Source organism: Pipistrellus kuhlii, unplaced genomic scaffold (genome assembly GCF_014108245.1).
Source record: "Pipistrellus kuhlii isolate mPipKuh1 unplaced genomic scaffold, mPipKuh1.p scaffold_m20_p_1, whole genome shotgun sequence".
Taxonomy (NCBI): domain Eukaryota; kingdom Metazoa; phylum Chordata; class Mammalia; order Chiroptera; family Vespertilionidae; genus Pipistrellus; species Pipistrellus kuhlii.
This window is the reverse complement of record NW_023425404.1, coordinates 56,905,196-56,919,102: the sequence shown is the minus strand read 5'-3', so window position 1 is coordinate 56,919,102 and position 13,907 is coordinate 56,905,196. Positions and strand designations below refer to the sequence as shown.

General features: G+C 39.1%; 1 pseudogene; it reads left to right on the top strand.

The window, feature by feature from the left end:
* Nucleotides 1-7,388: 7,388 nt before the first annotated feature.
* Nucleotides 7,389-7,817, top strand: LOC118723890 (annotated as a pseudogene).
* Nucleotides 7,818-13,907: the final 6,090 nt, after the last annotated feature.

Genomic DNA, 13,907 nt, shown 5'->3' with positions numbered 1-13,907 from the left:
GGTGCAGGCTTGTTTGAGGGTCCCCCTGCCCTCATGCACGAATTTCATGCACTGGGCTCTAGTATTATTAATAATACAGTTATGTAGCTACAAGCTCATCCCACAATTATGTGACACTCATTGGAAGCAGTCATTGATTACCATCTTAAACTTGAAATCCTATGATGACTTCAAGAGACTCAAGATGACTACAAATATCACTCAGAAAATCATTCTGTCATCAATGATTTTGAAGCATTTTCTCATCTTTCATTGCAATTTTTGAGAAACTTGAATAGAAAAGATTAGCTAGTTGAAAATAACAATAATCATATTATAACTGCAGCTGTAATCTGAGCACTCCTGAATTCTTGAGCATTTTGAGATCATCCTTCTCTTTGGAATCCAAAGAAATTATGTCATCCAACATCTGTATTACTGCAAGAAATCTAGCCTCCTTACAAATATTTCTGAATTTCTCTAAGGGAGAAATTTCATATCATTACTCAAATTAAATTTCTGCTCCTGATTTTCTCCTTGAGAACCTCTACTTTTATCATTTCTGCCTTATGTCCCTAAACCCAAATCAAGGATTTGGTTTGCCTCAACATGAAAATGAAGGTTGAATGTTTATTTATTCATAATCCATGCATACAAAAAAAAAATGTTTTCCAGGATTTTGTTGGTGCAAAGGATATAACATTGAACAAATATGCAGTCCCTGACCTGCTAGAGTTAAAATTCAATAGGAGATACAGATAATAAAGAAAAAATTACATGATGATTTAAATAATTCATTATTGTTGTAATACTTCTTCCCGAAATGTGAAAATAAATATTTAAGGAGACAGTTTATTCTAAGGACCAGAAAAGACTTTTCTGAAAAACAGGCAAACTGACAGTTTAAGTATGAACTGAAGTTCAGAAGGGAAATGATGATAATACAGCTGTAGGTAACTTCATATATGAAGGTAATGCAGTAGGAAAGAATTTTGAGAAACTTTAGGAAACCAGTGTCATGAAGACACTAAATGAGGGGAACAGTAGCATACAATTAGGCTGTGACCAGAGGCAGGACTTAACCATGGAATAACTTACTTACCATATTAAGAATTTTTTGTCTGTGTCCAAAAAAAAAACAAAAAAAAAAAACCAAGCAAATTATGATTATTTACATTGAAGTGGACATGATGTATTCTAAAGGATCATTTTGAATCTATAAGATATGTAGAATTCTGAGTACATAAATGTAATGGTACATACTCAGTTGGGAAAAGAATTCTTCAAATTTTGCCATCAAACATTTGGTAGAAAGGTTTCTGTTTGGCTGCATAGAATCAAGGCACTCTTGCTTTTTCAGAGGAATCTTATATCTGAAAAGCAGAGCTCAGTCTCTTATTATAGAAGCCTACTGAAAGGAAGATTAAGAAAGTCATAGAACAGTTCAAGAACTGTTACAAATTATTTTTTTAAAATATACAATATTTTTATTGATTTTAGAGAGGAAGAAAGAGGGAGAGAGATAGAAATCACTGATGTGAGAGAATCATTGATCAACTTCCTGTTGAACATCCCATACTAGAGATTGAGCCAGCAACCCAGGTATGTGCCCTGATGGGGAATCAAACCATGATCTTCTGGTTCATAGGTCAATGCTCAACCACTGAGCCGTGCTGGCTGGGCAGAAATTATTTTAATGGATCCAAATGTTAAGTGAGAAACTAGTAGATTCAGTTCTGACATGAAAAATGCTTGAAATTTTTGTTCTGTCCTTCCAATGAGAAAACGTTGAATAAAGGAATATCAAATCCACTAAAGAATTGAAGACTTGGGGCAAACAACCACATCAGACAATCCCAGTCAAGATTAGCTCCCTTGGAGTTGAAGCTGTCTGTGCCATAAACTGATAAGGACACGAAAATGGTAATTATCAGGTGGCTATTTGAGGCTAGTGTGAAAATGAGAAATTTCTGGAGCATAGTTTTAGGAGCACTTTCACACTTTTGTAGGCTTTACCTTCAGGAAACTTACCAGGTTCTCAGAGTAAAGACCTGAGAAAGATTCCCTCTTAGCTCTGGCAAGGAGAGGAGGGTAATCATTGTGAAATATTTTCAGGACCTTCTCCATTTGCTGTCTCCATAACAAAGACCTATTTCCCAGAAGAAAATACTTTGCTGGAACCTCCTTTCAGATAGAAGAAGGGTTTCCTCCTACTCTCGCTCTCTCCAGATGTCCAGTTTCACCTAAGAGGGAAGAGAAAACCTTCGTCAACAGTGGCTAGGTCTCTAAGGAAATAGATTGGGCATACTACAGCAACAGAAGAGAGTGGGGGGCAGGATATAAAAGCTATCCCAGTAGAAAAACATTTGTGAAGGTCACAGCCTTGGGACACATGTCACTAAAAGATTGAGAGATAACTGAAAGAATATAGAATGTTCGCTCTTCCTCACAACTCACAACCATAGCAATGAAATAACAGCATGAGCCGAAACCTGTTTGGCTCATGAAACAGGTTGAATAGACCATCAGCCGGTGGAGAGAAGGGTCCCAGGTTCCATTACAGTCAAGGGCATGTACCTTGGTTGCAGGAGTATCACCAGTAGGGGGCCGGGGGGGGGGGGGTGTAGGAGGCAGCTGATCGATATTTCTTTCTCATCAATGTTTCTAACCCTCTATCTCTCTCTCTCTTCCTCTCTGTAAAAAAAAAAAAAATCAATAAAATATATTAAAAAGAAATAAATAAATAACAGCATGAAAAGCTGCAAGATATTCTCTCTGAGGAGGAGTACACCTTAAAATAAGAGGGAAGATACAAACAAGGACACAAAAGAAATCTGAAGCCTCTGGCTCCTATAGCAAACTTTAACACAACCCAAGTCCTAGTCAGATTAACTTAATTTAAATCCTACCCTCAAAGCCTGTTTACCTCAGTTCATACTAACAGATTCAACATGTCTAGCTTTCAACAACAAAAAATAACAGGTATGTCAAAAGGCAAAAGAAGAAGGTCTAAAGAGAAAAAAAGTAAGTACCAGAATTGGACTCTAATATGACACTATTTGAAATTATTAGACAGAGAATTTAAAATGACTATAATAAATACATTCAGGGCTCTAATGGAAAATGTAGAGAATGTTAAAAAATAGATGAGTAATGGAAGAGATATGGAGACTCTAAGAAATAATCAAAAGGAACCTTTAGAAAACAACAGTGTAATAGAAATAAAGAAAGTCTTTAAGAGGCTCATCAGTAGACTTAACATAGCTGAGGAAATAATCAAAGAACAAGAAGATGGATCAATAGAAATTTCCCAGACTAAATTGGAGATAAAAAGAATGGAGCAGGGGGAATAGACATCCAAGAATTATGGGACAACATCAAAAGATGTAACTTGCATGATTGGAATACAAGGAGAAAAAAAGAAAGAGAATGGATCATAAGAACTATTTTGAAGTAATAGTGGCTGAGAACTTTCCAAAATTAATGACAGGCACAAAGCACCCCCAGGAAGTTCAAAGAACACAAAGCAGAAAATACACCAAATACATATACCCACACCCCTAGTCATATAATATTCTAATTACTGAAAACCAAAGACAAAGAGAAAACATGAAAGAAATTTATATCTGCATAAAGAATACAAAAAAACTGAAGAAATAAATAAAAAGATACCTTAGTAAATGGAGAGATATTCTGTGCTAACACTGAAAAACTCCAAATTGTGAAGATATTCATCTTCCCAACTTGATCTATGGATTTAATGCAATGGCTGTTTTATATATATCAACAAGCTGACTCTAAAGTTTATATGGAAAGCAAAATTCCAAGAATAGACAATATATCAATAATACTGAGAATAAAAATTGGAGAACTGACATTTCAGGACTTCAAGATTTACTATAAATCTACATAATCAAGAGATTGTGGTATTGATTTAAAAATAGACACATAGATCAATGGGACAGAACAAAGAGCCCAGAGGTAGGCCCACAAAACCATAGTCAACTATCTTTGACAAAAAAACAAAGACAGTTCATTGAAAAATTATAGTCTTTACAAGAAATGGTGCTAGAACATGACATCCATACACACACACACACACAAATCACCCTGAATTTAGACACTGCTGGGGACTAAATGTTTGATTCCCCTAAAAATAAAATTATCCTCCTATATAATAAAAGGGTAATATGTAAATTAACCATCACTCTGCGACAAGGATGGCCACATCCATAGCCACAAATATGGCCACACCCATAGCCACAAATATGGTGGAGTATACCAGAGCCACAGAGCTGGTGGGAAGCTTGGCTTCCTTTGTTGTTGGGTGAAGAAGGAAGCCAAGCCTCCTGCACACCCAGGCCGGCTGCTGAGGGAGACATGCAGGAAGTGCAGTGGGGAGTCATGCAAGGAGTGAGCGAGGTTCCCTGTCTGGGGGTTCCAAATCCACCATTGATTCCTTTCACCGATGATTCCCCTCCTCACAGGTATCCTCCACGCAAAAGCTGTTCCGTGCAAATATGTCATGTCCTAATGGGTGAATCCTAAACTGAATGAGTGTCACATCTGGTCCACCTAACTCCAATTAGAGAAAGGACCTGAGAGGAGGGATTTAGGAATCAGGACACCATCATAACCTGTTCAGTCTCTGGAACTGCTGTCAAACACAGCAAGACTGAGATCCTCCCAAATACCCCCTGAGCTAAACCTGAGAACCAAGATATCTTCAAGGCCCAAAGTTGATGGGGATAAAGGGGCAAGGGAGCAAAGCAAGCAGAACAGCCAACTCAACCAAAGATACAGGAATCTATATAGATAATGCAGAGAAATGTCATGGCCACCGATGCTCTCCCAAAGACGTGGTGCCCACACCCAGCTGGGGGGGTTGGGGGGGAATGAGTAGGTGAAGAATTTAAGACCACTGGAAAAAGGGAAACTCAAAGTATGCCTAAGGATTTTTTTGTATATGTCCTACAGTCGAAAAGCAGAGTCAGAATTAAAAAGCAAAGTCTTACTTCAGCACTGGGGTGTTTTCAAGTGTCTAAAAATAGCAGTTCTATCGCGGAGTCTACTGCCATGTTTGCCACGAATGGGAAGCCGATAGAGGCCTTCCAGGGCAGCCCTATAACCTCGGGGGCAGCAACAGCTCTTGAGAGGGAGAGACTGAAGCACTTACAGTGTCCAAAGAGCTAGCCCTGCAAACCTTAGTCTATCCCGAAGCTTGGTGCTGCTGGAAGTTGCTGGGCCCAAGGCTGAGAGAGGAGAGGCAGATACGGTGGTTCCTGTGGTCCAAATCCTGTCATTGTCTCCGTTACCTAGCCTCTGCGCCCTCCAGCACAGCCTCAGTACTAGTGCAGAGGAGGCTTTGGAGAGGGTAGTGGTGAGGAGAATGCTTCTGGGTCTAGATACCAGTGAAACTGCTGTCGAAAGCCTAACTAGGGCTGGGAGGAAAATGCAGCAATGAAGGAAGAATAATGTCTCAAAACTAAGAGGTTTTTGTTTGTTTGTTTGTTTGTTTGTTTTTATCAGCAAAATGTGAATTTTACCTAAACCACAGACTTTGTGAGAATTAATTGAACTAAAATTCCAGAAATTGTATAACAGCCAGGCTGTAGTGGACAGGTTGGTTGAGCATGAACGTGGTCCTGTGCACTCAAAGATTGCAGGTTCAATTCCAGGTCAGGAAACATACTTGGCACATACCTGAGTTTCAAGTTGGATCCCTGGTCAGGGCTCCTGAGAAAGGCAATTGAAGGGATGTTTCTTATTATACATTGATGTTTCTCTCTATATATCCTTCTCCCTTCCACTCTCTCTAAAAATCAATGGAAAATGAATTAATGCCATATCTATAAATGTGGATAATCTAAAAATAATAATAATAATAATAATAATAATAAGTGTGTGTGGGGGGGGCCCTAACCAGTTTGGCTCAGTGGATAGAGCATCGGCCTGTGGACTGAAGGGTCCCAGGCTCGATTCCAGTAAAGGGCATGTATTTTGGTTGCGAGCACATCCCCAGTTGGGGGTGTGCAGGAGGCAACTGATTGATGTTTCTCTCTCATCAATATTTGTAACTCTCTATTCTTCTCCCTCTCTATAAAAAAAAAATCAATAAGATGTATTTTGAAAAAGAAGAAAAAAACAGGGTAAAAAAGGTTGAATGTACTATATAATTTAAAGTGTGTAAAACAATATATTGATACTAATAAAAGGGTAATGTGCTAATTAGGCCAAACATCTTTCAGACATCCATTTGGGGACTTCCTTCCAGACAAAGCCTTGGTGGTGGGGTCCGAGGCAGAGGCTGGTAGGAGCAAATCAGGCTGGCAGGGGAGGGCACTTAGGGATGACTAGGTCAGCAGGGGAGCAATTAAGCTGGTGATCAGGCTGGCAGGGGAGTGATTAGGGGGTGATCAGGCAAGTGGTTGGGAGCCAACAGTCCCTGATTGTAAGAGGGATGTCCGACTGCCGGTTTAGGACCGATCCTATGGGGGGGTCCCAGATTGGAGAGCGTTCAGGTTGGGCTGAGGGACACACCCCCATGCACGAATTTATGCACCAAGCCTCTAGTTCTAAAATAAAATGTTTAATTTTAAAAGGGGGATCTAGTTTTCTAGATCCTCTCTGAGGATATAATTTGATACTATTGTACTACTGCAGCGCCTGGGCACTCATGACATGGCCATGAGTGCCCAGGCGCTGCAGTAGTAGTATCAAATTATATCCTCAGAGAGGATCTAGAAAACTCTAAAAAAACAAAAACAAAAAACAAACAAAAATAAATAAATAATATAAAAAGAATCCAGGTAATCCCTTATGGTACCTCCAGGTATTTCCATGTCTGGGAAGAAAAGTAAATGGAAGGCTGTGATCAGTATGACTCACTCAATTGGTAGAGGATCATCCCATGTAGAGAGGTCACTGCTTTGATTTCCCATCAGAACACATGCCTGGCCTGGGTTGTAGCTCCATCCCCAGTAGTGGGCATGCAGGAGGCAGCTAATCAATGTTTCTCTCTCTTGGAAGGGTCTCTCTCCTTTTCCCTTCCTCTCTCTCTTTAAAAAAAATTAATAAAAACATTTAAAATACATAAATGAAAGATTACTAAATCTATATAGCTGTATTGTCTAATAAATGTCTATTTGGCATTTAATTAATATTAAATACAATTAAATATTCAGTTTCTCGGTCTCATTGGCCACATTTCAAGTGTTAAATAGCCACATGTGGCTAGTAACTACAATACTGAAAAGTTTAGTTGGAGATATTTTATATTTGAGATTATAGATGCAGAATATGACAGGAGAGAACAACTTTTACTTACATTACTTTTTGATTTTATTTTATTGATTGATTTCAGAGAGAGAGGGGAAAGGAGGAAACAAGAAATATCAATTTGCGCTTGGTGAAAAGATGGCGACGGCGGCTGTGGCTCGGGTTTCTGCGCTGCTGGGGCGGCTGCTGGGGGCGGTGTGGCCCATGTGGAACGGCACCCACGGCGAGGAGGGCTCAGCCCGCCTGTGGAGGGCCCTCACCCCGGCGTGGCGGTGAGCATGCTGATCGTCTTCCTGAAGTCGCACCGTGGAGAGCACAAGAGACCCGAGTTCATCGCCTACCCCTACCTGCGCATCAGGACCAAGCCCTTCCCCTGGGGAGATGGTAACCATACTCTATTCCATAACCCGCATGTGAACCCCTGCCAACCGGCTATGAAGACGATTAAAGAGAACCTGGACCAATGCCCAGTGGGGACCACAGCACTGGTTTGGACCACATTCTGCACACGGACCAGAAGGTGTATGGCACCTTAAGCTGACTTCTTTCCTAATGTAAAATGAGACTAAAGAGTATACCGATCTCCCATCTCTGTGCTTATGGCAGGAGATGGCTTAAATAAATAACTTAGGTTGGCCATAAAAAAAAAAAAAAAAGAAATATCCATTTGCTCTTCCACTTAGTTATACATTCATTGATTGGTTGATTCTTATATGTGGCCTGACTGGGGATCAAACCCAATACGTTGATGTATCAAGAAGGTGCTCTAACCAACTGAGCTACCCAACCAGGGCTCACTTGCATTATTTTAGATTGCACGTGTGGAACAGTTCCCTTATCACAGAAAGCTCTCTTAGACAGCATTGCATACAGACAGTATCCCCAAGAACCCTTGTCTCTCAAGAACAAAGATTTAGGACACCCCACGGGATAAGAATACCAGATATTAGCTGAAAGCAAAAGAAACATGAAGCATGGAAGAAAGCTCTAAATACTGCTTAGGGCCTCATTAATAACTCTAGAAACAAGCTCTGTAGCATCTACACAAACTTATTTGCTTGTTATTCACATATACAGTTATTTCAACTACATATTTCCTTCCTTTCTATTTCCTTCATAATTAAATGTAAGGTATGTTGGTTATTAAACATATTTTAGTTCATAAGGTGCAGAAGATTAAGATCAGATGGTGAAAAATTCTGAGATAATGACCAATGCTCTTAAACTTTGACTTGAAGCTGGATACAGTTAATTCTAAGATTTTATTTACTTTTCTTTTAGGAAGAAAGTAAATACATTTTTATTGCACAGGAATGATGTCATTGTTACTGAAACTTTAATCTTTAATATAAAAATATAATTTGGGGGGAATGGTACATGGGACTGTTAGATAGCAAAGGCAGGGGTAAAAGACATTTGTTTCTTGGTTGCTTATGATTTTAAAACCCTTCTTATTTGCAGCATATTTCAAAATGGACAGGAACAAAAGCCTCGTATAAAAGTACAAAGCAATTACATATTCCTTTTTTCACCCAATCAGGCGTGCCTTGACCTAGAAATTTAAAATCTTGTAGAAAAAAAATTCAAGGTGTGAGGAGTGCTATAATTCACTTTTTATTTAGTTAACTAAATTGTTGTTGTTTTTTCCCTGGTGTTTGCGCCAGTAACTCTGACTAGATAAGCCATTAAAATAGAATTACCTAAAAAAAAAAAAAAAAAAAGATTGTGAAACTAGTTTCTTCCTTGATATTTAAAAAAAAAAAAAAAATGTCCAAATGGTCTCAATATGTTTTCAGAATATGTTTACTTTTCCTTGTAATTTTATGAAAGGACATATAGCCATCTATGGAAAAAATAAAAACACAGCAAAAGCAAAAAGCATTTATTTTAATTATAAAATATAGGGAATTACTACTCAAGTTGAAGAACATGATGAAGGTCTTAGAAGGATATTCTTCTTTTTCCTTTCTGGATAATCTTTTCTGAACACTAATAGCTGACTCTGGAGAAGAGAAAATGATACATAGTCATTTAAAAGAGAGAACTTGACAAATAAATCATAAGCCCCCCAAAACAAGGAGTATAAAGCAAAATACAACAAATTCAGGTGGGCTCAAAATTTTACATACCATATATATAGATAGTTCATTGTTGACTACAATCATATCTATTCTTTTCCTTTGAATCTGTCAAAATCTATTTACATCTAAATCTATTTGAATCTAAAGTTATGGCTATAGAGCAAAACATACCATAAATAAGCTTTAAAAAAATAATCATCTGTTTGGATCATGATATTGTGGGTTAAAAATTAGGCTGGACCAAGTCAGGTGGTTCTTCTGGTCTTGGCTAGGCTCACTAATATATATGATGGGATAATGTCAGTGACTGGGCCATATGCATCTCATCATCCAACAGGTTAATCCAGGTGTATTTTATGAGATCAGAAGACCTCAAGAGGCTTAGGTATAATACTCTACTAGATCTATTGTATTCTATTGATCTATACATTTCAAAGCTTACGAAGGCTGGTCTTTATTCATAGGATCTTAATGAGTGCATATTCAGGGACAGGTGGACATTTGGGGTCATTTTTGTGTTTATTCTCACCACATACTTATAACACTTATAATAATTCTAAATTTTACATATATATATTAGAGGCCCGGTGCACAAGTTTTGTGCAAGAGGTAGTGGTGGTGGGGGGGGTGTAGGGGTATCCCTCAGCCCAGCCTGCACCCTCTCCGATCTGGGACCCTCCAGGGATGTTTAATTGCCCGTTTAGACCCAAACCCACTGGGTCTAAACAGGCAGTAGGACATCCCTCTCACAATCCAGGACTGCTGGCTCCAAACTGTTCTCCTGCCTTCCTCATTGCTCCTAACTGCTTCTGCCTGCCAGCCTGATCACCCCCTAAGCACTCCCATGCCAGCCTGATTGATGTTTAATTGCTCCCTGCAAGCCTGTTTGCACCCAACTTCCCTCCTCTGCTGGCCGGGTCACCCCTAACTGCCCTCCCTGCAGGGTTGATCACCTCCAACTGCCCTCCCTTGCAGACCTGGTCCCTCTCAACTGCCCTCCCTTGCAGGCCTGGTGCCTTCCAACTGCCCTCCACTGCTGGCCATCTTGTGGTGTCCATCTTGTGTCCACTAGGGGCAGTATCTTTAACCACATGGGGGTAACTATTGTGTGTTGGAGTGATAGTCAATCTGCATATTACACTTTTATTAGATAGGATAGAGGCCTGGTGCATGGGTGGGGGCCAGCTGGTTTGTCCTAAAGAGTGTCCCAGAACAGGGTAGGGGTTCCCTTGGGGCGTGGGGTGGCCTTGGCGAGGGGCCTGTGTGGTTTTGAAGGTCAGCCACGCACCAACCCAAATGGAGGCCCTGATATCTGGAATTTACTTACCTTCTACAATTGATACTTTGTGGCCTGGAGCAAAGCCAAGCCTGCTCAGTGGCTGACAGCCACTTCTGTCTGAATTTGTTTACCTTCTGTAATTGAAACTTTGTAGCCTAGAGTGGAGGCCTAGGCCAGCCAGGGAGGTGGAAAACTTGGCTTCCTCTGTTACTGGGGGCAACCCTAGCCTGTTCTCTCCAGCTCCGTGGTTGCCACCATTTTTCTTGGGATTTATCTTCTATTGATATAATTGAAACTTTGTGTCCTTCAGAGGAGGCCTAGGCTGGCCAGGGTGTGTGGAAAGCTCAGCTTCCTCTATTGCCAGGGAAACCCAAGCCTCTCAACTGCTCTCTGTGGCTGCAACAATCTTAGTTAGGGGTTAATTTGCATACTCACTCTGATTGGCTGGTGGGCGTGGTTAGTGGGTATAGCAGAGTGATGGTTAGTTTACATATTACTCTTTTATTAGGTAGGATATATTGAGTATCAAAAGCAAGTGGGAGGTGGGTGAGTGGGAGGGAAGATATCAATCAAAGAACTTGTATGTCTTGTATATGTATATGCATAAGTCATGGACACAGACAATAGGTTGGTAGAGGCTAGGGCAGATGGAAGGGAAGAAGCAGGCTAGAAGGATTAATGGGGGAAGGGACATATGTAATACTTTCAACAATAAAGATCTAATTTAAAAACATGTAGGCCTATAAAGCAAAATTTTGCAAACCTAGCTTGCATTATCACAGCATTGTACGGTCAGACACATAAGATACAAGAGATACCAAAGATAGAAAAACTAGATTAAGGCCTGTAAAGGTAATTGGTGGCTTAGCTCACATCCTTTTCATCTGAGTGAAAACAAGTAATTGGTGAGATGAAAAGTGCTATATAACATGTAATGAAAGGTTTTTGTACCTAAACAGTGAAATAATATGATGAGCAAGAGTGAAATATTTCAGTGTGCTTGATTAACTGGAAAATTCACATTGAAAGTAAATATCACATTAAGACTAAAGAGAGAAATCACAATTCTATTATTCTTCAAGCAAAAATCTGTGATCTATAATACCAGAGAAAGTTGAGGGGAGAAATATCTGTTTCTCAGTGGGATATTTTTGCCTTTAGTTCCCTTCTTTTTTTGTTTGCACAAGTGAAATTTAAAAAAAAAATCTAATTTACATTTTTATACATCTAGGAAAATGCGAAGGCACTACAAAAGAATACATAGACCTAAAAATTTCAACATACATGAAAAAACATGGGGATTTTTTTTTTTACTATGTAGCTGTTGCTATGTTATCTTCTAGAATCCAAAGTGTTAAGTGAACTCTAAAAATGCAACAGGAGAAACAAGAAATAAATTGTGAATTATGATATGGTCACCCTTTAGATTATATACAATAATGTGCCCCCTTGTTGGTTGATAATTTTAGACTTTTGAGTTTCTGGATTTCTTTTTCAATTGATTATAATATCTGGCTTTCAAAGGAAATATACAGAAAAAAAATGAAGTTTCACATGCTACAAAGGCCATGATAACCCTCAAATAAATAAGTTCATTTCTATGAGCTGAAATCCATGCATAAGGACCTCAGTAGAATGTCAGATCTAGGTGTTGGGCCCCTTTAAGAGGCAAAATGTTAACACTCAGAACTTTGGTCCTCTGCTTTTAACCATAAAATGTCCTCAATTAAGAGCATTTAGTAAATATCAGACATTTTCATTTTATAAATTCTATATATTTTATTATTTGATAACTTTTAATAAATGGGGCCATGTATTTCACCAAAATCTAGAAAATACTAAATAATATTTAATATAATCCCTGAAGTGTTATGTTTAAGAGAAGATTTAAACTTTTTCTCTTTAATTTTTAATTTTGTTTTTTTACTCCAAGGGGCAAAAGTATTAATTATCTGAAATGAAATAAACTTTCTCAGAAGTGAGGTATACAACACTGAACAACAATCTTCAGAAAAGAATACCTTTCATCCTGAAATGATTCAGTGCTAGGAGTGTGGATAATAAAACCCTGGTTCTTGCTCATGAGTGAAGCATCCACCGGTGTCTATTCTCAGGTTCAAAATCACCCACCAGGGTTTATGGATAGCAAAGGTATAAATGAGAAACTTGCTCTCTGAGGCCTGGTGGGTTTGTCACGAAGCCTTTCTATATAAATAAAAGAGACACAGAGAATGGAAATTACATTATTTTTAGTGCTGTGTTAAAGGGAAAGGTCAAGTTAACCCCTTAAGAATTCAATGAGCAACATGATGTACTATGTGTCCAGCAAAGCAATCCCCGAATGGCCCTTATGGACATCTGGTGTAAATCATCCATCTTTTTGCCCCATTAAAATCAGTGGCACCTCATTAAAACAGTTCAGCAGCTGAGTGCACACATTACTTGGTTTTCAAGGAGTTAACGGAAATAGCTGTAAGGATCAGGAAGGTCTTTGTCTTCAAGTGTTCACAGTCACCCAGACAAAGAAGCTAGTTGGAGCATTTCAAGAAGATCTACTTTCCCTGTCAAGGTGAGAAAGGTATATCCATTTCTGAAATGGGATTTTTTTTTAAAAAAAAAGAATCATCTCTATCTTCTGCAGCCCCCTCATCTTGCTGGCAATTACATCTTTGGGGTCTGATAATTCTCTGGTCAGTAACAGTGCTGTCACATGTACCTTAACCCTGACCTGAGAGAATCAGTGAGTTGCTAAGGGGATATTTCAACTAAACCAGATGAGTATTTTGAAGTGTTACACTGTGGTGACCCCAATCACTCAGCCTTCAAGGCAGGTAAGTTTGGTGGCTGGAAAGCAGGGACCTGCACACTTTCTCTGACCCAACAGAGTGACTTAGGGGCACCGCTGGATCAAATTATTCAGTGCTACCCCGAGTCTGCCTTTCCTTATGTTCCCTATCCTCCTCCATATTTCTTTCCATTCCCTTGCTAAAAATCTTTAACAGCACATCTACCCTGGCTGTAGAAAGGTAACTGGGTCAGCTTTTTGAAAAATCACCTTTAAAAGCACCTTTAGTCGAATAGTAATAACAATAGTGGAAAATTGCTCCAGTGACACCCACTATGTCGCCTGCTATACAGAACCATGTGCTCAGAAAAGTAGCCACACACCTTATATTTCCACAAGGTAAACCATATCACATTCACTTATAAACAAACCATCACCTCCAACCGTATAGAATCAGAATTTTTTTTATCTCGATTTCACTTTCTCAATGAGTTTAGTGTTCTAT